The sequence below is a fragment of the Achroia grisella genome, unplaced genomic scaffold (genome assembly GCF_030625045.1).
Source record: "Achroia grisella isolate CSIRO2021 unplaced genomic scaffold, CSIRO_AGI_Agris_v1 utg474, whole genome shotgun sequence".
Classification (NCBI taxonomy): Eukaryota; Metazoa; Arthropoda; class Insecta; order Lepidoptera; family Pyralidae; genus Achroia; species Achroia grisella.
The window spans coordinates 2,453,752-2,481,242 of record NW_026712878.1 but is presented as its reverse complement, the minus strand read 5'-3'; the positions used below and the strand labels follow the sequence as shown (position 1 = coordinate 2,481,242).

Sequence of the window (27,491 nt, the reverse complement as noted above, 5' to 3'; positions counted from 1 at the left end):
TTGCTATACAAAATTTAGTATCGTATTTTTAAAATTAAAATTGTTTTTGTGTGTTTCTTTTACAGTCGCATACTCTAATGACTTTATATTAGGAAATAGGGGATTGCTAATAATGATAACTAGTGGGTATTTTGCCAGAAATATACTCCATCAGACGACATCGATACTGTCCGCCTGGAAACTGAAAGTTCTGATAGAAATTACTTCATGTCCATCCTATTATCCTCCACTTCAACCTCGTCAGCGAATACTGACAGCGCTAGTGTGTATACTTCTGTGTACCATTACATATTCATGGATCAAAAAATAAGGGATCGTTAGTAATGGATCAGTCAAGTACCTTAATTATCCTTCGATGTTTAATTTTCTGAGCTACTCATCATATCACCCTCCACCGGTGATCTCCCAGCGTAAAACGTTAACGCAGGCGGGTACACCATTCCATTATCATACAAAAATAATAAACCTGTGTATAGTAAAAAACCTGGCTCTTTCCATAGGAAACAACATTATAATACTTCGAAAATAAAGCGCCATGGGATACACTAGTAAATAATAAATAACGTGAGTGACAGTGAGAATATTTTTTGTGCCGTAAATCGTCTCATCGAACTCCATTGTAACAAGAAACTTCATAGATTTAGCGACGGAAGCTCTATGCGTCAATAGAAAGTGATATACAATTACTTCATTGGAAATTATGTGAAAAGCAATAACATGATATAAAGCTGTATGACTATAGTTTCATTGCCTTTATATAAGGACATATTAAAAAATTAAAAATTTGGGTTAATTACATAAAGCTCAATAATAAATATGTAACAGCAATTAACAATTTCAGTGCAGTAAAAATAAGTGTATATAATGTTTGAAAGTAGAAATTTTGATGTATTTGAGTAGATGTGGTGATGTAGACTTCTACGGAAGTGTCTGTAATAGACCCATGAATAAAGATATTTTGTTTAGCATTAACATTAACAGCGCCATCTAGTCCCAAGGTAATCAGAGTTTGTGTTATGGGTACTAGATAACTGATATAAAGATGTTTTTTTTATCAATATCATATAAATAGAAAACACCCAGACTGATATAAACAGTCGTACTCATGAATACAAATGCTTGCATCGTACGAGGAATCGAACCCTCGACTATCGGAAGTAAAGTGTGCTAATCCGCTAGACAAACAAGGGCGTCCGAGAGCTCGAATTTAATAAAACATACCTAAATAAAGTAATGTCAACGTTTAGATAACCCGATATTTCGATAAGTACCTACTATTTATTTTTATTTTTTAAAGCGAGAAGAGACTCATTAAAATCCGACACCCGTATTTTCGAGGATAAATTCCTCGAAAATTCGAATTCAGGTTTCGATATGAAGGAAAAAGAAAGAATGCAAGCAGGGGTGTAAATCAAAAACAATTCTAAGAAAACTTAATTGAAACTCCATTTTAAAAAGAAAGTCAAAAATGAGAAAGACGCTAATTAGAGACTTGTTTTTTTCGTTTGTTTTTTTTATGTTAAGTGATTTTGTATGGACAAAATCACTTAATTTTACAAAAACTATTGAAGAAAAAGTAATTTTACACGATTGAAGAAAGAGTTTATATTTTTTTGCAATCGATATCTAAAATTTATAATTTACTATCTAATCGCCCCGGCTTTTCACGAATATAAATATATTGTACATATAAACTGTTCTCTTGAATCACCCTATTTACTGCTAAAAACTGCATTAAAATCCGTTGCGTTGTTTGAAAGATCTAAGCTAAAGGCAGCGACCTTAATTTTATAGTATGTATGTAAAGATGTGAAATATATTCTTAAGGTTTTAATCATTTTTCATATTTAACTTCTTACTTTTTATAATTCAGTTATTCAATATACCACTTACGTAAACTATATCGATTAAAATTGGCTTGTTGGTAATATTATTATGGTAAAATGATTAAAGTATTGTTCGTTTAATACAATATTATTTTTGAAATTTTATTAAATTTTAATTAAGAAATTTTAACAATTATTCGCACCAAAGTGTGAAAAATTAATAAAAACGAACAACAGTGACGTGTTCGCCAGAGCCAAAAGAGAAAAAAAATTAGTGACGTGTTCCATATTTAAAAAGTATTATTTTCTATTTTGGTATTTATGGCCAGACTAAATATACTCTAACTTAAAACTTTTTTGCGGTATATTATATATATCATAGACGCAATATCCGAGCTATTAATAAATTTATGGTATATATTTATAGGACTTGTATCGAGATATTGGTGAGAAGTTATTACGACTTTGGAAATTAAATTCTAAAGTTTATGTGCGTGGGAAGTGTGAGGAATATAAGTATTTATTTAGCTCCTTTATCTCTGTATATGATATAGGATAAATTCTACAGAGATATAAAATTTAAAGATTAGATAAAAGTTTGTTTTATTTTATAATTCATTATAGTGCTGTGCTTCGTTTTTTTAAAGAGTTTTCAAAAATTTAAGACAGGTGTCCATGATATCATTATTTTTACGTATGAAACTGTGATACTATTACTTTAAACATGGCATATGTGTTCAGCCTTCTTTTTTAGAACTTTTAGGTACTGGTTTATACATTGATTTCGGTTCAATTCTCATAAAGGCGATGCCAACTCTTATAAAACATAGAGTACTCTGTTGTTTTATTGTTGTAATCTTATAAAACAGGACTAGGTAACCTGTGTATTTAAAGTTCTTATTTTATTGATAAAAGTGGTAAAAATCGCCGAAATATTCGCAAAACGAGGGCATACTATTAGTTAGAAAAATTTCTAAATTGTAGAATAGGTATATAAAGATAGTTAAAAATATGTTTAGAGAATTTCTTTACTTTGGTAATTTGTTTTCGTGAATGCAATATGCAAAATGAAATTTAAGTAAATGAAGACGCGTCTATAGCCGGTATATACAGAAACAAAGCAGCGTCATCCTAGCGGAACTCATTATTTCCGGTTCTCGTGGAAATTTTCCAAATATTCTATCATATATTTCTATTAAAAAATCTCTGTATAATTTCGTCGTTAGCTTCTGAATTTCAGAGGTTTGGTGATAAGTGTGTGGATGACGTTTAGATTTCATTTAAAAGGATTATTGTACTGTGGTTCGTTAGCATGCTTGTCAGCGTCTAAACGTTCCGTTTCTTGGACAGTTCTGCGTCTTTCGTTTTATAAATGCGTGCCACAGAAAAATTTAATCAGTATGCAATGTGCTGCCTGAGTGAAAGTGAGACGTTTCATTTTACGTTGATGTATTATTATCTGTATGCAATGCGTTCCGTTACGCGTAGCGATGCAAAATTTTTTATTTGTTTCGTAACAGTTCCATGTACTTTCACGGACCATATTGTGTTCGTAATATTAGGTAATCATTACTATGTATAAGTAAAATGTTTAATTTAGAATTTTAAAAATCTTCCAATGAATGTGTCTTTGTGAAATAAATATTAGTTCTTACATGGATATTAATTGAAGTTATTATATTAAGAGTTTGTTAAGATAATGTCAATATACAATATACACTATTATTTTGAACTAAATATTATATTGACTCAGAATGTACCTGGACGGCAGCAATAAATGCGCATGGCGACGGTGATGCTGTAATATATGTAACCGTGGCATAACATGAGACAAAGAATTAATCAATCAATTATACACCTTAGCAACACGTAAACAATGTTCAACTTACAAATTAATTTGCAGTGCTTTTTATTCAATAACTTAATTATAATATTTTTTTATTGTAATTAATAATTGTGTAGGATAACACAATAGGAACTTATACAGTAAATTCTTGTCTACAACATAATAGCAACTTAAGCAAGAAATCTGGTTATGTCAAGTTGTAAGCATAGTGCAATAGATCAACTGAAATCTTTATGGTCATCATTATAATAGTCTTCTACGGAATAGTAACATTTATTTAATAAAAATGTCCTTAATCTAATCATAAACACAGTTGCAATTCTCGTTTACATATACTTTGTGAATGTCATGCAATTCGATTTTAATATTTAGGCAGCAATTTGGGTGGCATACAATATTAGTACAAACTATTACAAGCATAATATTATCACAGAAAACATATTATCTTTTAACGCTCTTTTTATTTCAAGTTTGTCATTTCTCGCTCATATCATGTATTGACAAAAACGAAGCAAGTTATTATTATAATAAAAGCATATGAAAGATAAAGGAAAAACGCAAACTTTGATATTAGATCGTGACGTGGTGATTCTTTGATATATGCCTCTTTTATTCGCGCTTCATTAGATAGGTCTATGCCATTTACGATATAGTATACCTATCCATTTCCCTGAAGAATCTAGCAGATGTTACGGTGGAAATGTACTAAAACGGTTACCCTCGCCCGAACGTTAATAGATTGTTTGTGGAGTCCATTTGCTGGAAATCTACAGAACTATTAGGGTGTTATTTACGTGAGCCGTTGTTTGCCACAAAACTGTGTAAACGGAATTCAAATTATTGCTTTTTTCGATGACTTAGAATGGTAAACAAATAGAGGTGGGCTATTTAATGATGAGTCTTTGTTTTTAGTTCTATTGGTCGTAGCGTAATGTTATATAGCTTAAAGCCTTGCTTGAATTATTCTATTCGAACAAGTAGTTCCTAAGATTAGCGCGTTCTAACAAACAAACTCTTCAGCTTTATATTATTAGTAGATAGATAATATTCTTTGTTACCCAACTAGTCAGAAGCAGTGTCAACTTTTTCTTTCTTTATATTGGCCGTTATCTTCACAGATTTACTGAATGGAAAAGGTGGCGAACTTCGCCTGCCTAAGGACTTACAGACTCAAGATCAACCTGCCTGAAACTGATTTCTGCCTGTTACATTATAAATTGTGTCGAGTTTTTTATTATTTAATAATGGTAGAATACAATAAGACATTCATCTTAAGCTTTGCTACAAGGTCTTTAGCCCTCCTGTTAAATACTTACATATCAGTAATCAATAGATCTATTTGTGACTCAGAAATTTAAAAAGTTCAAAGAATTAACATCAGTGTAATCCTTATTCAGTGAAGGCTTATTTATATCATTTGTTATTTAAAATTAATTATGAATGTTACGAAATTAAATTTTCCCAATGAAAGTGAAATGATTCAATCTAAAATTAAATTTATTTGTAGATCACAACGTTTTCAGTAAAATAAACTTTTCAAACAAATTAATGTCACTTTGAACAATTTCGAACAGAAAAGCGACGTTGTCGTTATTTGCAAGAAATGGTAAAAATAGCCTTTAAGCAAATATTAATATAAGTATAGCTACTGAATATTGATTATTTCATGTGCAGCTAAATATAAAGTGATAGAAAATTGTTGGCGAGTTTATAGGTAAGTCATAAAGAAAAACATTTTTAATTTGGATATAATTATTTCCCCACTATTGTATGTATATTTATAGAGAAATTGCGAATAGTGTACCATAGGGGATGCTAACTCTACGAGTATTCGTGTATAGTCGACAATTCAAAGTTTAGTTTTCGGTATTATTTACTTTTTCATTATTTTACATGTATGTAGTAATAATATTATAATATTATTACCAGGTTACTATTAAACTAAGCATAGCTTATACTAAGCATCTGGTAGAAATTACTTATTTTTTATAAATATATACCTACAAATTATTTATGTTTCAAACTTCCAATTCACTAAAGTATTATCACTACCAATAGTAGTAATATACCGATTAGTTCCCAAAACAAACGAATTTTATATGAAACCTTTTTAGAAATTAAAAATGGTTGTCCTATTGAATAGTGGGCCGTTGAAACAACGACGTTGAATAGATAAAAGTTTCATGGTTTCCATCCCTCGCGTCCCGTGAAGCCCGTGTTCAATTCAGTAGAAACATGAATAAAGATGAATCCATTAAATGCGATTGCAGCGTACTTTCAACGAAATAGTTGCTTACGTGATACTTCATTTTAAATAAACTTGTGATATGTTTTATGATGGAAGAGTAAGTTTTTTTTTCTGACTACTTTAATGCTATTGGCGGCAGCTGACCTTACAGATCTTGGTCTTGATAGACGGCGAGTGTAGATGATACTTCAAACCCGCAGAAGGACTTATGGAACGGCTGAAGGCCAAGTCTGCCGCCTGTCGGATACGACTTAAGTCTGAGAGCACCGCCAGGGTTTCGAATCTCGGCTAAGGTGGTCGTAATTTCGATCCGTGTTTGAGAAATATATATTTGGTGGTAAATATCGCTTATATATATTAACAGCACTAAGTTCATAGTTCATAGACATAATTAATAAATGTAATCTATACATATAAATAAAATTGGAGTGTCTGTTTGTATTATTGAAATAACTGTTTTTACTGCATGCATATGAATATAAATACGGTACATACACCAAAATAACACTGTTTACAATTTTTGTCTGTCGGTCGGTCTGTTTGTTTCGGTTAATCTCTGAAATTGATGGACTGATTTTGACGGGACTTTTTTTGGCAGGTAGCTTATGTAATAAGGAGTAACTTAGACCACTTTTATTTAGGGATTTTTTTTAGATATATAGCAAGAAAGATATATTCTATTCTAAGGACATCACATTATCATGTAGTGCGCGTGAACACACGTGTTGCTATTCCGAAGAACTAAAATTGAAATGTCATAAATTTGACATGTAAACTGCAAACATTTTAGACTAATGATGGAATCTCGGTGGTTTAGATTTAACACATCGCCTTACTTCAGATATTCGCGAGGTTGATTCCTCGGTTGGAACACACGTATAGTATATGAGTATTCATGGTTTCTATTAGTCTGGGTTTTTTATGTAATTACAAAAAAAAAGTATTTGTATCTGTTATCTAGTACCCATAACACAACCTCTGCTTATCTTAGGTCTAGATGGTGGTGTCTGAATTGTCCTAAGATATTAATATTATTATTTTATCAACGCTGAAAATAGCTTTACGAATTCTAGAAGGTCCTCATACTTCCAAATAACAGTAAAATAATTAAAATATGTATATTAGTTCGAAGTTCTTCATAGATTTTTCATCAATACTCCAGTTTCAAGTACTCATATGGCACCCTTAAATCAACCCCACTTCAAAGTTAATTAATGTACCTACTTGTTTAAATCCAATAACCTTGGTCTGTCAATTTACATAACCTTGTTTGAGAAATTATTGGTTCCATTAGGTTTTACGATTTGGCTCTTCGCCATATAGACAAACAACCTACCATGCCTAACCTATAACCTACATACGATATCCTAAACAAGGTTAAAATAATAACCTACCAAATAAATAAAGATTTTCTTCATATTTCAAAAATTTTTCCTCGAAATAACTTCCTTTATTTACTTCCAAATTCCTTTTCTCCTCGTACTTTCATCTCTACTCACTAAGGGAGAGGTGGATTGATATAAATAAATAACTGTGAACAACTCACAAAGTCCAAAGCTAACTAGATCTCGGGTTACGGATACTAGACAACTGGTAGATTTACTGGAATAGATTTTTTAATATAAACTCTTTCACTTGATGGCAAATGGTATATAGTATACGGTTCGACAATGGGCATTATTTTCACTGAAGTCAATCAAAATGTCTCCATTATTCGGACCAACCCATGGCCAAAAGGTAGCAAAGCTATTCTTTCTAAACAAGTCGAAGAACCCGTTTTTCGATTGTGACGCGCGGTCAAGTTCATAGAATATTAAGAAAGAGAAACTGCCTCAGTGTTAGACATGTGAAAGTAAACCCAGGGGAAGTAGTAGGTTATGTCACAAGAGGCCTTATATCATTTCCTACTTGACCTTCGTATAGAATAACAGTAACAATAAATAAGTGCCTGTCGAAGTCTGGCCATTTATTTGTCCATACCAAACAATGTATATGATAACAGAATTATAACGGTATATTTGATGCCGATATTGTTGACTTTTGCAGTTTATTATAAAATACTAATTTTCTGTTAAATGAATGCAGATTATAATAAAATTACATTTGTATTGGTGAATAGTTTCTGGTACTATTGTATGAGTCTTATGTATAATTACAGAAATATGTATGTCCATTACTTGTTCTAAAATCTATAGTACCAGGGCTACATATTCTGGGACTCGATGTAGAAGTCACATAGTGTCATGTGAGTTGTACTTTATTTTTGGATGTAGTATGAAGAATAGATTAATGTTTTGACGGATATATATGGAATGTAGTGGCTATAACGAGCATAAGCTTAGGTCCATCATAGTTAACCACATAAGGTTTTTAGGTGAGACCACATCGGGATCATCTGACATTATTAGTAATAGAGTTACTGGTCCCCATACGTAACAATTTCCTCTTCTCTTATAATATCTATATTTGTTGCATCACTTATTACTGTAAAGTTAACCATAAATCTAAATAATAGAAGAAAGAAATAAGTATACACTTACATTGTGGAATGAACTACCTGCCGAGATTTTCTCATGAGACTACAGCATGGGGTTTTTCAAGAAGCGTATATTATGGTTCCTTAAGGCTCGGTAACGCGCACGTAACACCTCTGGTATTTCAGGCGTCCATAGGCTACGGTAACCATTTACTATCAGATGTGCCGTTGCATGTTGGTCACCATAGAAGTATAAAAAAAATTCCAAGAATTACGGTTTTCCAATTTATGCATTTTTTATCTATTTCTACCTCCACTGTATAGTGGTTCCTATTACTTATTATCTTCTTCCCCCGTAATCAAGATAAATCAGCCCAAAGCTATTCGCTATTAAATAATACGTGTTCTATTTAAACCAGTTTGCCGGCACCGCGTCCGTATGCCAGTGGGCCAGCTACCTTATAATGCGGCATGGTCCAATTAAAACCGGGTTCATCAAAGTGCAACCGCATCGAATCCTGTCATATGCAGTCATACAGTAAAAAGTGTGCAAAAGTGTTAAAGCGTAAAGTTCTATACAACAGTGTGGTTTGTTATTGAACGACAATTTAAATATTTTTAGTATGAAGTTGTTCACCTATAAAGGACTACACTTCTGTGGTTGTAGCCCATTCATAAATAAACGAAATATAACCTTTGGAAAGCACACATACAATATTGAGGAGATAAAAATCACCGCTCCTTCTATCTAATATCTTTCAATTATCCTACCTAACAGATTTTGATAGCGCACTCTGAAATAGGACAAGCACATAGATCTCAGTAGGTCGCAGTACCTAGATCTAAATGATTATCAAAGGGTTTTTAATTTAATTGTGGTCGCATGACTTAAAATGTACCCTGAAAAGTCAATCTCCACGTGGTCTCGCATAGAAACCATCGTGGTTAATTCCTAGTGGGTGCACGATGAGCTGACCTGGCGTTATCCTTATCATATCTTTCTCATTTTATTTCTATCCACCTTTGACTAGCATTATATTTTTAATTCATTATTAAGACAGCTGATACTAGCGAGTTGCTAGCATGGCAGATCGCTTTCGCTTTGTGACATATATGTAGTACATATATACATGACAAGCACGTGTAAATTTTATAGCCCATTGTATAGAACTCTAAAGTTTTATGATCTTGAGAATAAGTGCATAGACGGTAGTTACATTTTAGCATACAGTGGTGTAATATGAAAACTAACAAATCAATACGAAGGAGACTTTGATAGCGAAACATCGTTGCTGCAGAATCTGCTGAAATCTGCAAATATGCGGTTATGTATGTGAAAGAACTTAAAACTCTAACGATTGCTGTTGAAGTGAAACTCAAGTATTAAACTAAAGAAATTCTTCAATAAAATTTATCACCGATTAATCAACAAAAAGTTTCTCGGTGTCTGGCAGATTGGAATTCATGACCATTAATATAAGTTAAGCTAGTAAAGCACCACGTCATGACGAATAGAGATGAACTACTAGATTTGTCTATTTTGTCTTTTCTTTATACCCCTGGACAATATACACAACGCCATCTAGTCCCAAGCTAGGCAGAGCTTCTGTTATGGGTACTAGAATGGATATAAATACTTAGATATTTTTTTTGTAAATATATATTATATATATATATAACCGCCAAAAATCTTGATGTGATGATGACACATTCTTCTGTTGGAGAGTGGAATATGGTTGGGTGGCAGTGAAATTATAGGGTATATAAGCATAATATTTTAATCCTATGAAATGTCAACGAATATGTGGTTTATTGGGAGTTTCATGATAAGTTCTTGTATATAAACTGTTTACATTTTATATCAGATGGACAGTCTGCTTCTTTGGCATCTTACTTATTTTTATAGTGATAATAAATATACTTGTAAATATTTTTTTATCTTGTGGAAAAATCCTCAAAAGATCCTGCCTCCGAGGAATGTGTGGGATTCTTACTCACTAAAAATCACACGGTGTCCCTAGAAGCACCATTGCCGCAGGTACAAGAGTGTGTAACTTTACAGGGCGGACCGTCGCTGCTATATATGATAGAGTGCAAGCAAGAGATCGATTTCGTTTATAGGGCGACCTGTTTCGACCTACTCAGTTGTGGAAGCTTGTGGGTGTACTCGTAGACCTAACTAACCATTGTAATAAACCCAGACGCTTAATTGAAAACTTTGAGTACTTAAATTCAATCTACTAGTTAATATCTTGTCAACAAGAAGTTAATGATTGATTGAAGTGTCTTTCAGGGGTAGAAATCTATTAATTTATAAGTTGCGGACATAAAGCGTCTTCGATGAGGCGAAGTTAAGCAATTTCACAATTTTCCAAGTTACGACAAGAAAGTCTTGTAATAAATCTTACTTTGGTGATATTTCATTATTCATGCTCGTCATATAAACAAAGGGTTGGGTTAATAATGTGGAACGTTCGAGAATGCTTTGGTTTTAATATTTGCCAATCCTGTCTGTAGCTTGATTATCTATTTATTAAATGCGAAGATGTTATTATTGCTCGGTTTTGTAGGTTATTGACATTTGTATACATATTTATGAGTTGTTCGTTTTAATAATAGTGAAATTGGTATTAACTCATCATATCAATTTAGAAAATAAGAAAGAAATCTAATAGCTTCACCTAAATGGGGTGATTTTTTATGGATGATAATGAAATGGTGCACCCGCCTGCGCTAACGGTTTACGCTGGCGGGGCACCATTAGTGGATGATAGAACGAACATGAGGTCAGGTCACTTAGCCCATCGTGAATCCACCAGAAATTTATCGTGATGGTTTCAAGAGGTCAACCTGACGTGGTACATTGAATTGGAATATTAGTGTATATTGCTAACACCCTTCACACTCATATGGGGTGGTTAGCGGCGTTGTCAATTAATGTCGTGAAAATATAACTATTGATATAACCACATTTAAATGTAATCACACTGTTGCCTTCCCGATGCCAAAAAAATACAAAGATACCAAAAAGCTTTCTTTTTGGTATCTGCCAGATTTGAAGACATGATTTTATATTTATTTATATATACACACACACATTTGTACCTACACCTTAAAAAATACAAAAAACTTAATTAATTTAAGTATATTAAGTATTTTGTATTTTTTAAGCTTCAATAATGAGTAATAAATAAATTCGAAATAATATTCCATAAATGTATACACAAAAAAAAACCACTCACATTATACTAGACAAACAGGTATACTATAAACACAAATATCTGTATTATGTAGGTATAACATCAATTTAACAAAATATAAAGTAAGGCAGTGTGCTAAACCGCCTGGCTTATGATGTTATAAATTTGAATGAGATATTTCACATACATATTCCGAATTCGTAAATGAAAGTCGTTTAAAGTCACACACCTTTTTGGATCGTCATGTAAAGATTCAATATACCAACCGAGTATGAAAATTTGTATATATATTCGGTATGTCTGAGAATAGGTTGTTATGTACTTTATATGTATATATAAAAAGTACATATATATTATTTAAAAACTATTTATAATCCAAAATTTTCACTACCGTCAACCCATATTTCGTTATCTATATTAATACTCAGCTATATTAATTTACACGGCAAAACAACGTTTGCTAGATCAGCAAGTCTTTCTATAGAAACTTACTTTTATCTATTTTTTTTAAATCGATGATAGTTGTATAATTTATTCAAAGAATTTAGGAGCGAATTTGATATTTTATCACTAATTGTGCCCTCGACTTCGTTTGCGCAGCGCATGCAACGGAAGCCCTCAAATAGAAATAATTTTCTCCGTTTTTGCGACATTTTTCACTGATGCTTCGTTTATATTGGTCGTAGCGTAATGTTATATAGCTTATTTTTCAATTCTAACCAGTAGTTCCTGAGATTAGCACGTTGAAACAAACAAACTCTTCAGCTTTATAATATTAGTATAGTATATATAGATATATTCGCGACAATCATATTCTATATATATATAATACATGATTTATAATTTTTCTATTCGAAACCTATACCAAACTCTTCAGCTTTATAACATAGATACATATATACGCGACAATCATATTGTAGGTATATATAATATAAGATTTTCGTAACAGCAGGCCACTAACACGACCACTTTCGTAGTCGTGCATTGACAGCGGAATTTACTTTCACCGTTTAACTGCAATACTGATTGTTTTTAAGTAGGATGTCCGTATGTCTGCTAATTAATATGTAACGTTTTGGAGTACGTGACGGAGAGTCCCATTCATTATTCAATAATACCTTCACGACGGCTATATTGGATGGAGTGGTCAGAGGCATTGGTCTCATTCAATCATATACCGTCACGATTACTATATCAGATGGAGTGACCAGAGGCATTGTCAGTCTTGATGGCGTCAGCTCTATTGCTCGGACTGTACAAGCATTTGAATTCATGAGTATGATTGTTTGTATCGGTCTGGGGGTTATTTTGTAGAACCATTTGTATTCATGAGTATGATTGTTTGTATCGGTCTGGGTGTTATTTTGTACAACCATTTGTATTCATGAGTATGATTGTTTGTATCGGTCTGGGTGTTATTTTGTACAACCATTTGTATTCATGAGTATGATTGTTTGTATCGGTCTGGGGGTTATTTTGTACAACCATTTGTATTCATGAGTATGATTGTTTGTATCGGTCTGGGGGTTATTTTGTACAACCATTTGAATTCATGAGTATGATTGTTTGTATCGGTCTGGGGGTTATTTTGTACAACCATTTGTATTCATGAGTATGATTGTTTGTATCGGTCTGGGGGTTATTTTGTACAACCATTTGTATTCATGAGTATGATTGTTTGTATCGGTCTGGGGGTTATTTTCTACAAACATTTGCATTCATGAGTATGATTGTTTATATCGGTCTGGGTGTTTTCTATGTATATTATGTATGTATTTAGAAATAAAATTAAAAATTGTTTAAAAATAATTTATTCATATTTACATTTTAACCGCTTATGTATTTTATTTGTATTATTAATTTTTTCCCTACCGTCCAATTCAATATACAGATTAAACTTAGAAGAGCTGGCAAGAAACTGAATATCTTTTTTTCAAAAGACTGTTTATTTACATTATGTACTTATGTAGATGTCTATGTTTAACATTAAATGAAAATCCCGCGCATGAACTACTTGCCATGCACGCTCGTCATTCAAGTATTATATAAGTAGTCTGTACTCATAACACAAGCTCTGATTACCTTAGGACTAGCAAATATCGTGTGAATTATCCAGAGGTATATATTATTATTGTCAATTACCTACTTCGACTGGTTGTAATGCACTAGTCGTTTGAATTGAGCGTGGCAGCGATCGACAGTTTTAGGTGTTTCCATCACCACATATATAGTCAGAAATTTAAATTTATACACAAAGTTATTCGTCGATTTGTGCCAATTTATATTTATGACTACTATTTGTATTAATAATAAATTTTCATTTCTATGGCACGTAGATATAAGTTATAGGTACATTCAATATAATATCCATAACAATGTCTAATGGTTGGACGGATCTTAAAGAAATTAGTTGAGTATGACGAGAGACGGGCAGGACAGAAAAAAGTAAACTCAGTCACGTATATATATCTAGACAATAATGATAATAAGCCAGGACAGCACACATGGCTAATAGTCACACACGTTTTTTTTTCGGACTACTCTAATGCTGTTGGCCGCAGCTGGCCTTTACAGCTTCACCGGACGTTAGAGGGCGAGTGGAGATGGCACTCCAACCCGCGGAAGGATTTATGGAGCGGCTGAAGGCCAGCTTCTGCCTGACGGATACGATTTTAGTCTGAGGGCACCACTAGGGGTTTGAACCTCGGCTCAGGCCGTCGTAATTTTGATCTCCGTTTGAATTGGATGGGGGATCGTTCGGAGGAACGCCCGGGGGCTCCGGTAGTCACACACCATCTAGTCCCAAGTTAAGCAGAGCTAACGTATGAGTTAGACAACTGATAGAAATATTAAAATATATATTTTTTGTTAATTCATGCATACATCGAAAATATTCAGACAGACACAAGCAATCATATTCATGACTACAAATATTTGTGCCGTGCGAGGCATCGAACCTACCGAGGCCGTCAAAATAGGTGAGACTCAGGCTGATGACTGTTTATAAAGTCTATCTCACTGAAACATTTTTTTTTATTAATAATACCTTCTATTCTATTCTATTCTATTGTATTACTTATTTACTTACTTACTTACTACTTGATATAGGTTTACAATTATACACTAAAAATGCATTAAATCAATACAACCATTTGATGTAAATCGTTGTGCTGAACCGCAAAACCACGTCAGGTCGTCCCAGTATGAAATTAAATTGAGTATTTATATGTAAGTACTTTTATTTTCATCGATACATTTTAGAACAATGTTCTAGTCTAGTGTAAATATGAACTTGAACCTCCATAAACACTGTATTCACCGAACATTTTACCCTTGACGATGCACAACAATTTGTACCACTTACTCGGACTGCTGACCCAACGGGCGTTTAACGCACCATTTAACTTTCCCCGGACAAATATCGCCAAGAAACGATGAAAAAACTGGTTAGGTACCTTTATGTGACACAAAACATTTATAAAAGATATTCTTACTAATTTAAACTCAAGGGTCGGGAGTTTGAATCTAGCGAATATCAAAAATATTACATTTGTTGTGGATATAAGGGCAGAGGAAGGCCGAAAAAGAGATGGATGGACTGTGTTTTACGCCGACTCCAAATAAATGGGATAAGGAAGATGCAGATGATAAGACGTGTGTCAATTTATATTTTAAATTTTAACTTTATCAGTCCTGTTTATTTATCAATATACTATATTTAAGAAACTACTATCTCTATGAATTTGTAGTTTAGAATAATAATAATATCTCAGGACAACCATACAGCGACATCTAGTTCCAAGGTAAGCAGAGTTTCTTTTATGCGTACTAGACAACTAATAGTAATATATAGGTATATATTTTTTGTAAATACATACTTAATATACATAGAAAATATCCAGACCGATAAAAAAAGTCATACTCATGTTTATACCCTGCAAGGAAACGAATCCGCGATCATCTGAAGTAAGGAGGTGTGCTAAATGCTAGCCCACCGTGACCGCTGGTTACAGTTAGAATAAGTTTAGATGCTGTTTTTACCATTATGAAAAATATTTTTTTTATTATTATTTAATATTCCGATATAAATGAGCAAGTATTTTAAGCTTAGTTAAGGATTTTCAAGCTAAATAATTTTTTATGACGGTCTGTCTGCGATCAATTTATCAATTTATGTTCATATATTATGAATTAATGAAAATATCTTATGACTGTCAACGGTATATTAATATTAGTAGACCTAATAACCAGAGTCTAACGAATAAATTTGTTGACCCTCAAAGAAATTTATTCGTTAGATGGCAAAGACCTAGCATATATATACCTACATATGTATATTTTAAATTTTCTAACTTATTTATATGAACATATTTTTATTTTATGATAAACGTATAACCGTGATGCTTTTATTAAATGCATTTTCCATTTGTGAATATTAATTCAAGATCGAGCGCTTTATTTGTGAAGTACAGACAACAAAGTTCTTGGAATAAATAACAAAATTCACTACCTCCTATTTTTATCTACCATTTTCTATTTCGCACCATAAAGTATTATTTCATATTTTACTATATTTCGATGAGATATGTACGAGTATGTAGAAGATTCACTATGGTCTATTTTTACTTTTTTCTGTTTCACCATAAAGTATTACTTCATATTTTACATATATTTCGACAAGATATGTATGTAGGCCTACTTCAAACACGTTATCTATTGCAAACGAATGACAAGTTGAAAGTAGGAAACACTCGAGGCGCGCGAAGCCGTATCTTCTTTTTATAGTTCCGCAGGCAAATGGTAAAAAAATAGCTTATAAATTCTCCCGAACACCGCGCGTTTGTATGTATATTTACATGTACTACGCGAGTGCGTTCGTAAATATATTTATATTTTCACCAGACTTTATGAAATGAATACGTAATATTATAGTTTAATGGAGTTCGAAGGAAATATTTTATACTGCGTTTAATTTATTGAGTTTATACAAAAACATCTAAAATATGTAGTATGATTGAAATAAAAACTGTACAAATTAAAAGATGATGAAAAGAAAATGATGAATAAAAGTGTGACTTTATTTCTGAGTGTGCGTGCAGTATAAACTGTGAAGATTAATGTTATAAACTATTGTCTGTACTAAATCTCGGGTACTAAGTGCCGAACACAGCATATAAAGTATATAAAATAACTATTTCAATTAACAATCTCAACAAATAGAGAGAAGGGAATTGTAGTAATGAGAATAATAGACCCTTTGCTAGAAATGTATCAGATTGACCTCTACGTGATCCCCCCCGGAAACCATCTTTGTAATTTCCTGGAGAATTCACCTCAATGGCGTAACTGACTTGACTTCATGCTCATTCTATTATTCTCCACTCTGTTGACTGTCATTGTAAATCATTAACGTAATCATAAAGACTATTCCATCGCCCATAAAAAAAACATTAATTATATATTAACAAATAAATTCAAATACCTACTGAACCCTACTAGAGCATGTCCAACACACTCACGACCAGCTTTTTTCATTTTGCATTTTATTGGCACGGATGTCACATATTTCTGCCTATACTAGTTCACCTTGTGACGTTTACGTCGTTGTAAATTTATTATGTATAGATTCGAAGACCTGGTTAGTTAAAGAGGTCACTTTCTACAGGGGTCGCTGATTCAAACTCATAAATAAATAAATATGCTCACGTATGCTAATACTAGAGAGGTATTTGTTGAAACCTGGTTAAACTTTAAATATTTTTAGACAAAAACTTAGTCTTCCACGAATTCTCATGAGAAAGTGAAGAACTTGTCAGTATAACCTGCATACATCTGTCCTACACAGTACGTATGATACTAAGAAATCTGGGGTTGTTATTTTTATTGATAAAACAAAAATAAGTGGCATCTATTAATTTTCTACGTTACAATAAAAAAATAAAACGTTATTTGTCAAATGACAGTACGTATATATACTCGCAAGGATAAGTAAATGTATAACCATCAATGAATTATTTTGTAATTGTGTGCATTTTTGTAGTAATCAACATATTAGTATTTACATGTAACGGTTGACATGTTATTTTGTTATAAAACTATATATATAGTTATAGAACTTCTTTAGTCTTTTTTAAGCATGTGTAATGCTTCTAATTAGAATAATCTTTTCCATGACAATATTCATCATTATTAACAACAAAGCGTCAAATACAATCAGAACGATTATGTATATGAAAATTCTACACATACGAAGTGAAATTTCACTAGCTACTCAACTCTACTGTCAAGGGGGTCATGGTCAAGTCACATAAACTGCCAACGCGTACATTAGTCAGCACTCGTGTATTTATAAAGTTGCAAGTGCAACCGACAGCTGTTTTACTGGTGACAGACAATTTTATTATCTAATAAAATTTGTTGCTATTTATAGAGAGTGAAAACATTGTTACATACTGTTCTACGACAGATATTATAGTGGAACATAAAACCAGTCTATTAAATTATGACAGTCTCCGGACACTAATGCTACCATTTATATGTTGCTATTTCGGAGGACTAAACCATCATGAATCTGCCGCAGATGGCAGTTCATTCAGACTACCACCCATTACACAAGCTCTGATTACCTGGCGTTGTGTGAACTGTGCAGGGTTATTACTATTTTCACTATTATCTTATTTTATTATTATTATTATTTTATATATTTTTTGTTTATACTAAAATACTATAGCAAATGCTCCATCATCATTATCATCTACTTCTTCCTTATTACATTCATTTGGAGCAAATGATTAATGGTTCTCGAATAATTTTTTTTTTTTTTAATTATTTAGGTCAACAAACAGTTACACATTATATATATGACTTATGGCTATTTACTAATAAATTTTAACAAATGTGTCACCCACTACGTTAACCACTGATTACTATAATTATAACAAATACTGCCTAAGGATGTTACAGAGATTATATTACTTATTAATTAACTACCACTACCAACTCTTAACAAAACTATTTTATATTAATAATACAAAAAAAACTAAAAAATTTATGATGAATACACTGTAGATTACAATACTACAAATAATTATTATGTTAGTTACGAAAGATGATATTTACGCCTCAGTTCATTCGTTATTTGGTTTTTGAAAGAAGAAAGTTTACAGGAGAATAAATCTATTTCACTAAAGTCACTATTATAGCTGTTAGATATTCGATTAAGTGGTATGCGCTTACCAGAATTAGTACGACATTTAGTATAAGAGAACAGTTGATGTTTGCGTGTTGCTCGATTATTCGTGCGAAACGGAACTCGATAATAAATTTGCCTTGTTAGAGTATTACAATCAAATTTACCATGCACAAGATCATACAAAAATGTAGAGATAATAGAATAATGAAGAGTACTTAAATGTGCCAATATTTCATGACGAGATAAAGCGGTACATGAAATATACAAACCGACTCTCTAACCATCCTAATCCATAGCAACATAGTTCTTGGGAGCCTTTTCACACGATCAAGAGACTGAAGACGAGGAATGTACTGAAGATTATAACAACTAGGCCATGAGATTCTGTATTATATTAATAAATAGTCAATAGTCTATTAAATTATGTTTATGAATATTCGCCAAATCATTTCAATTACTTTTTTCTAACGGTAGTCTCATATCATATACTATGTTAATGATTAAAAATAGCTGATAATGACGTTGTATATTTGTCAATGGGACCGTATGGGATGGGTTTATGTTAATATAATGGGCGGTTCCGTACTGGATGTAGGCTAAGTTCAAAATGATATTTTCTCCATGCGAACCGGTTATAATGCAAAACTTGTGTTGCTAGGTGTTTTTACAGCGAGTTTCTGCAAATTAAATGGAAATATGCATTATAGCATCCAAGAAACATTAATATAAAAGATTTGGGTAAGTGGTTTCATCTGTCTAATCTATATCAAATTGCCGAATTCGAACTGATCAATATATTGACACGATTTGAGAGTCTATGGAAGTATTTTTTTCTTATTAAACTGCAATGGTAAACTCTCTTACGGTCACATTACCTATAATGATGAACTGCATGATCATCATTCATCTTCATCATGTGATACCCGTGATACCATTCACAGATTCGGAGAACTAAGATAACATTAAATTTGGACTTATATAATATAATTTCACTATCAAATCTTATCCTTAATCCGAAACACATCTTACAAAGCAAGCTGCTTGGCGACCGGAATGAATAAACAGAAATTAAGAAAGATCTTTTTGGAAATATCTAATCTATATAAAATACGTACGAAAGAAAACAATGTCTGTATTATGTGGGAGTCGATTCTGTAACCTTCTGAAGGTGAGTCAGTATACGAAACAACTACACCAGTACACCACGAAAACCGTTGATAGTTACTTAGTTACTTACTACAAGTAATTTAAACTGTTGTGTACAGAAACAAACAATCTACCAGAATCATTAGCGGCTTATAAAGGCCTTATTACACTATAGTTCACCTGTCAGCTTTGATATCCAAGTAATAATAAATAGTATTTTTTTTATTGTTCTTTTTGTATATTAGTAGCTACCTGCCTTGGCTTTGCACGGGTGTACATGTATTACACATATAAACCTTCCTCTTGAATCACTATCTACTGCTAAAAGCTGCATTAAAATCTGTTGTGTAGTTTAAAAGATCTAAGCGAACAGACAGCGGTAACAACTTCATTTTATACTATGTAAAGATTGTTCAGATGTAATGTTGATTAATTTAGTTTAGTTTAGTTAGTTTAGTGGAATCCTAGTCCGTGAAAAGGTAAAAGTTTCTGTGTTTAAAGATATTTGATTTCTGTCACACAAGCCTTGAGCTTAGTAGAACTTAGGTTTCTTGTTAAAGCATTTTATTTGTATGTTACTTGCATGTATAAATATAAATGTATATAAAAAAAAATTGATAATTTCCAATTAATTCACTTTTCTGGTACTTTACTGTCAACGATGTAGGTGGTTTATGGTAGGTCCTGGATTTCCTACAGTTGGTTACAGGTTCAATTCTCGCATAAAACATACATTACTGTCTACACCTATTTGTAATGATTCCAATGTTTCTCGATATATTTAGGCATTATTTTAGGAATTTCCAAAGGTTTCCAATTTCAACTCATTAATCATAATAAAAGCAGTGTCTCTTAACAAAATTCTGATGATAAACGACGTGCTGTATATGCGTGTGTGTATTTGATTTTTCATCACTAAAACTGTGCATATCGTGTAATAAGCGCTTAAGGTAAGCACTCAGAAATGAAATTGAAATGTAACTGAGAATAGGAAGCTGAATGTTGAATAATTCTGTTTATTGTATGTACGCAATTCTAGTAATATGGTGAAAGTGATATATTAAACGCGTAGGTATTTTGTTATGTTCTAATGCTTAATGTTTCTGAAAAGTTTATACCAGTTGTATACAGTTATTATAAGTATTTGTGTATCCTGAAGATCTATTATAAATTTCAATCTATATAGTAGTATTTTATGATTATTTCAGCCTTTGATGGTATGTAATTTTTTCGGACTACTCTAATGCTGTTCCTTTACACCTTCACCGGATGATAGGGGGCGAGTGCACATACACTCCAATCCCGCGGAAGGACTTCTGTAACGGCTGAATGCCAACTCTTGCCTGACGGATTTAGTCTGAGAGCACTGTTAGGGGTTCGAACTTCGGCTTAGGCTGACGTAATTTCGATCCCCATTTGAATTGAACGGGAAATGGAATGTAAAAATGGTATGTAAAATCTTATGTGTTCTTTTCTTAAAATGTAAAAAATAAATACATCGTTCAATTAGTTTAATCATAGCAATGAGTAAACCTATCGCCGTCACACGTATTCAAATAGGATTGTTAGTAATAATTTCATCTATAATAAAAAAAATCATTGCGAAGTCAATCAGGTTCTTTTACACAAACTGTTTTATTTTAGACTAGCTGTGCCCGTGACTTCGTCCACGTGTTATATTGACCTTAACCAAATAAAGAAAAAATATTAAATAATCTAACCCAAAAAAAATATTCGTATTCAAAAGTAGTCTACGTCCTTTCTCAGGATCTAGACAATCTGTGTACAAAATTTAATTTAAATCAGTTCAGTAGTTTTAGCGTGAAAGCGAGACAGACAGACAGACAGAGCTACTTTATAATATTAGTAAGGATTACAGATTCATCGTTTATGCTGAATTGATTTTCCTCCCGTTTCACAAAATCCTATTAAAGCAAATCACTGATAAACATGAACTGTAAAGTGAATTTCTCAGACAGCGACGGCATGTATCATATTATTCAGAAGCATGTAATTTTGAGAGGTGTTGAAGTTTACTGTTGGTATCATGCCTTTCAATCTGAAACATGTCAATGTAAAATCTGCTTTATGACATAAATACGTAAGAACTAAAATTGTATCTATTCAGTCAATATCAATAAGATCGATTGATTAAACTGATTAAACAAGGCCATAGCTAGGTTAAGAACGAATCAATCGGTCTGAATCCCAACAATCATTGATTAATAGTTTCAATCCTAGTGAATCGTGAACTTAATCATCTAATTCGGCAACAGGCTTTGTGCAGTCTGTCCTTTTTTATATGGACGACGTTTTTTACAAATGGGATAATAGAGGGAAGGGAATTGTTAGCAAGTGGACTAATAGCCACGCCATTACTAACAATGTATAGTACAGTCAGGTTGACCTCCTCACTATTTTATTTTTAATTTTTTTTTTTTCTTATTTTTTTTGTTATTCCCTCTGGAAACCATCGTGGTAAATTGGTATATGATTAATTAGATGGCTTCAGTGGTCTAACGGTTTAGCACAATGCTTTAATTCTGATGGTCGCGGATTCGATTCCTCACACGGTATAAATATTTGTATTTATGAGTATGATTGTTTGTATCCGTCTGGGTGTTTTCTATGTATATTATGTGTGTCTTTACAAATACGTATCTACTTTTTTTATATATATGTATTTACAAAAAAGTATATATTTATTTGTACCCATAACACAAGCTCTGCTTAGCTTGGTACTAGATGTCGCTGTGTGAATTGTCAAAGGAAAAAAGGAAGAAAGGAACAATATTGGCTACGATGGGCCAATTGACCGGACATCATGCTTATTTTATCATCCTCCACTGGTGGCTCATCAGCGTAAACCGTTTGTGCAGGCGGGTGTGTAATTCCATTATCATCTACAAAAAAAAATGGGAGTTACACCTTTTTTACCCTAATAGATTGTTCGTAGCTGAATTATTCAAAGATGAATAAATGATTACTAAATGTTGTGTAATTATTTTCGAGTTTTACGTTTGTGCCTACTCCATTAAAATATTTTTCAAAAGAAAGTACCTTTATGTTTTTGTAAACTAAGTAGTACTATTTTACATAATATTTTAATTATAACTTAATTATATAAGTTAGTACAATAGTATAAACATGTAAATGTACTTAGTGAAATCTTCTAATTAACTTTACTTTTTTATCCTTACATATATTATAATAAAATCGTAAAATCGTGACGACATAAATATGGTTTTATTGTAAGGTTTCACTTAAATACAGTTGTTAGAATTAGGGTCAAATTTTAACAAAATATATTCAACATGTATGGCACAACAGACTAAATATAGCTTACAAAAAGGCCACCTACAATTTTATTCATAAAATATTAGATATTAAATGGCGTCGTAGTCAATTATAAAAAAAATCTCTTCTTAAAAAAATCGAATCAAGCGTAATGAATGATTTTTCGTCAATATGATTATTGAAATGCAGACAATATGCGACATTTTATAAAGGCAAATGTCAAAAATAATCAGTTCTATTATAAGATAAGGGAAACAATTTATTCAATTTTAACTTTTATACCAATTAAAATAAGTTTCAAATCGAGTTTTCCACGAATACACTTCAAATAGACGGAATTCGTTCCTAATCCGTAGCTGGAAATATAAACAGATGTAATAAATTTCTGTACTAAACTTTTCTCTAAATCGTTTAATTATTTGCTTTAAATTATTTTAGAATTCTATTGAAATTATTAATTGTTTGTATTAAATACAGAGGTAGAAACAGACGACACAATTACCTTTGTTTTTATGACGACACTTCGCTTTACTTCCAATGGTCGCAGATTTGATAACTCCCACGGTCCAAAACATTTGTGTCGATGAGTATGATTATTTGTATCGGTCTGAGTGTTTTTTATGTATATTATGTATCTATGTATATATGTTTATTTACAAAAATATAATCTATGTTTTTAAATCAGTTGTCTAGTACCCATAATATAAGCTTGGAATTAGATATCGCTGTGTAATTTTTCGGAATTATTGTTATCGGTATCTTGAATATATTGAATGTCAAGAAGTGTACGGAGGTGTTTGGTTTGATATTCAATATACACATACGTTCCCTTCAATATAGAAAGTATTTGGCATCGGGCGAAACCAGAGAAAAGGAAACAAGATACCGATTCACGTTACCAATTTCATAATAATTTAATGTTAGACATAGACACCTATATAAATATACATTGTAAATAAACTGGCTTTTAAAAAAAAAGTAATTCAATTGAGTTTCTTGCCAGTTCTTCTCAATTGAATCTATATACCGGCCTGGACGGTAAGGAAAAAATTAAAATTATTATGTAAAACTTTGACGTTCATAAGTGGCTAAAATGTCCTATATGAATAAATGATTTTGAATTTGAATTTGAACTGTCTTCCTAATATCCGTTAAAAGGCAGGAAGAGCTTTTTGAGAAGGGCAAGAGTTCTAACCAACAACCTGTGGAAGTCAAACCAGCCGAACACCTGCCCTCAGACAGCGACCTACAATGGCCTAATGGGAAATTCCTTAATAGACTGTGTATCCAGGTAGGCCGTTGGAGGAACAATTTAGTGAAATGGGGTTTCATTTCAAGGGAAGCTTGCGACTACGGAGAACTATCTCAGACTATGACTCACCTACTTTCCTGTCCTTTGTGCCTATCATTCTGCTCTAAAGAAGAGTTGAAAATGCACCCAATGCGCAAAAGTCGTCCTAACATTTTGCGATAAAAACATTTAATTGCCATTGAATCGAAAGAAAAAGTCCAAGAAATGGAACTCACTGGTATTGTTGCTAGCAATACATCATATATTGACCTTCGGGCGATCCTCCCTGGCAAGTATTGGTCATTTCTTAATTAATTAATTCATAACGACGAGTTAATCGGTTTAACTTAGGCTCAATTTATCATCCTCCACTCACCGGAGGGAACATGGACCGATAATCTTATTGCTAGCAATGTTCCATGTTAGGTTGACCTCCACGCGGTTCCCTCTGGAAACCATCGTGATAAATCCCAGATGAATTTGTCACAACGGGTGCACCATTTCATCCTCATATAAAAAAAATTGGTAGCTCACCAGCCGCATTGTGCTACAAAAATACACAGCTACAAAAATAGACACAACTGCTAGAGACAGAAATATGTAAATTTCTATATATGTCAGGTGATTGTTAAAACACGCATTTCTAGTACTCAACGTGTAGTTATAGTCCAACTTTCTATTTATTTCCTAGTATCAATTAACATGCATTGAATTATGTTACGGTTTAAAGGACAAGAGGCCCAATGAAATTATTACGAACGTGTAGGTTTGATTAGTAACCATGGACTGAGTACTGTGTATATTATATCTTGGTAATATCATAAACGCATAAGTTCGTGAGTAAGGAAGGATAGATGGATGCATATTTGTTACTGTTTCACGCAAAAACTACTTAATGAAAATTGATGAAACTTTGCAACAATACAGCGTATACATCAGAATAACATATAGGCCATACGGGCGACATATAATGATAATGCAGACGAAGTTGCCTTGGTCAGGTAGTATATTAATATTTCTGTCAATTTGTAACAGAAATACAAATTATAAATGTTTATTATTTATTTTTTAAATTGTTTTATAAGGCATACGAAATTCCTTAAATATACACTTTAAAATATACAACAGTATTATGGACGTGTTCTCAAAAATTAATTATATAATAACTATCCAAAATTATGAAGGGTAGGGGGAAAAAGGTTGTGTGTAGTGGCTACTTGAGGACTTGCTGTGCAGTTGGAAATCATCTTGTTAATTCCTTGTGCTTTCACCACGATGGACTAACTGACCAGACTATTCTATCATCCCCTACTCATGCATCGCTGGCATATACAATTATTATGTTTTATAATCTATAAATAACCTCGTTATCTATGAATTACTTACTCTATATAGTTTAAGCACTTATCAATTGACGTAATCATGATGGAAGACATGACTAATACAAATATAAATGAAATATATGTTTAATTTATAAAAATATATAACTATTACTCATCGGTACATAATTATCTATTACGTTTACAAAATTCATATAAAAAACAAACACGCTCTAGAAAAAGTAATATGTAAACAATTCTGAATTACCCGTTAACTGTGAAAAACGTACTGTAGAAACTTTAATGAACAACAATGCAAATACTTACATAGCAAATCCATCGGAATCCATGTTAAACTCGCCGAAAATACGAACGGATCGAAAGAGAAATTCGCAAACCCAGTTTTTTATCTCCTTTTGCGTCGGACGCCGATTACATGTCTCGTCACTTTTACTGCACACAAAATGTCGTGGAAAAAAGTCATAAGATACACTTGGAGACACTAATAATTGCACACACAATATTTCTTTCTAATATATCCTTGGATAGCACACGCGGATTTGATTTATGCCGAACTCAGTTTCTTCGCCAGTTGTGTCTGCGCGTATCACATCACCAGTTGACAAAACGTCGTATGTCACCTATGTAACTTTCGTTGGCTGTATTTCTTACTGTTTACGTCCATACGAGTTGCCTTGGAGAGATTGCAATGGTGAATGCTCTCACTGTGCATGTTTTGTCTCTGTTTCACTCTGCGCAAACGCAAGCCTTTACGATAGAATCTCATTCGAATCTCGATAAAAGTGTTCCTCAAACAACTTTTTCTATGACGAGTTTAGAAGTCACCTTAAAATTATCAACTCATTATAATAAAGAATTGAAGTAGTTAAAATATAAACATAATCTTTACATGTTACATATTCTGAATAAGTTTCTACATTATAGGATATATTAGAACGAGGAAAATTAATATTTGCAAATATTCTTTGCTACAAAATATACAATATACTCTGAGATATGGCTATAGAAATGTTTTATATATAGATTCCATTCATAAATATCTACTCACATTGTATGTAATAATAATTATGCGTAATATTTTTTTTATTTCATTCATATGCGTCATATAACACATAACAAAAACAAAGTAGTGAGAACATATGTATATGTTATCATTGCTTTCTTTTTGTTATGTAGATATATTTTATTTTACGTTTATTTCTACTCGTATGTTGTCTGAAGTTAAGAAGTGTATTTTGTTGTGTTATGTTCATTTTTAATTTATAGTGTTATTTATTGTTATATGTATATTTGGTGGAGATGTTGTACTGCAACCTATGGCTCAGATGTAATACTTAATTTAGGTTATCAGGGTGTCCATATTGCATTACGTTTTTTGTCATTTGATTGCCTAGAACTAATATCAACTGTTTTGTATTGCTCCTTTTAAGTGTTGTAATTTTACGGCATATAAAATAAAATCTGTATTATTCTAAATAAATAATTTATCTATCTATCTATCTATTCGACTTATAAACGAGTTCCAATAGTTACGGGTGAGACAGGTGAACGCACTTGACCGATAGATCGCGTTTATTCCCGAGGCCGTGACGACGTGGGCAGTCAACAATGGATTAAGACATTGACATT

General features: G+C 32.3%; 1 protein-coding gene across 1 annotated transcript in view; it reads right to left on the bottom strand.

Moving 5' to 3' along the window:
• LOC131845456 (uncharacterized) overlaps positions 1 to 26,541 on the bottom strand; it is a 48,283-nt gene extending 21,742 nt beyond the window's left edge. Inside the window, exon 1 of the mRNA XM_059194521.1 lies at positions 26,169 to 26,541. The gene's annotated coding sequence lies outside the window, so the exon portion shown is untranslated. The remainder of the gene's footprint in view (positions 1 to 26,168) is intronic.
• Between the last annotated feature and the right edge of the window lie 950 nt (positions 26,542 to 27,491).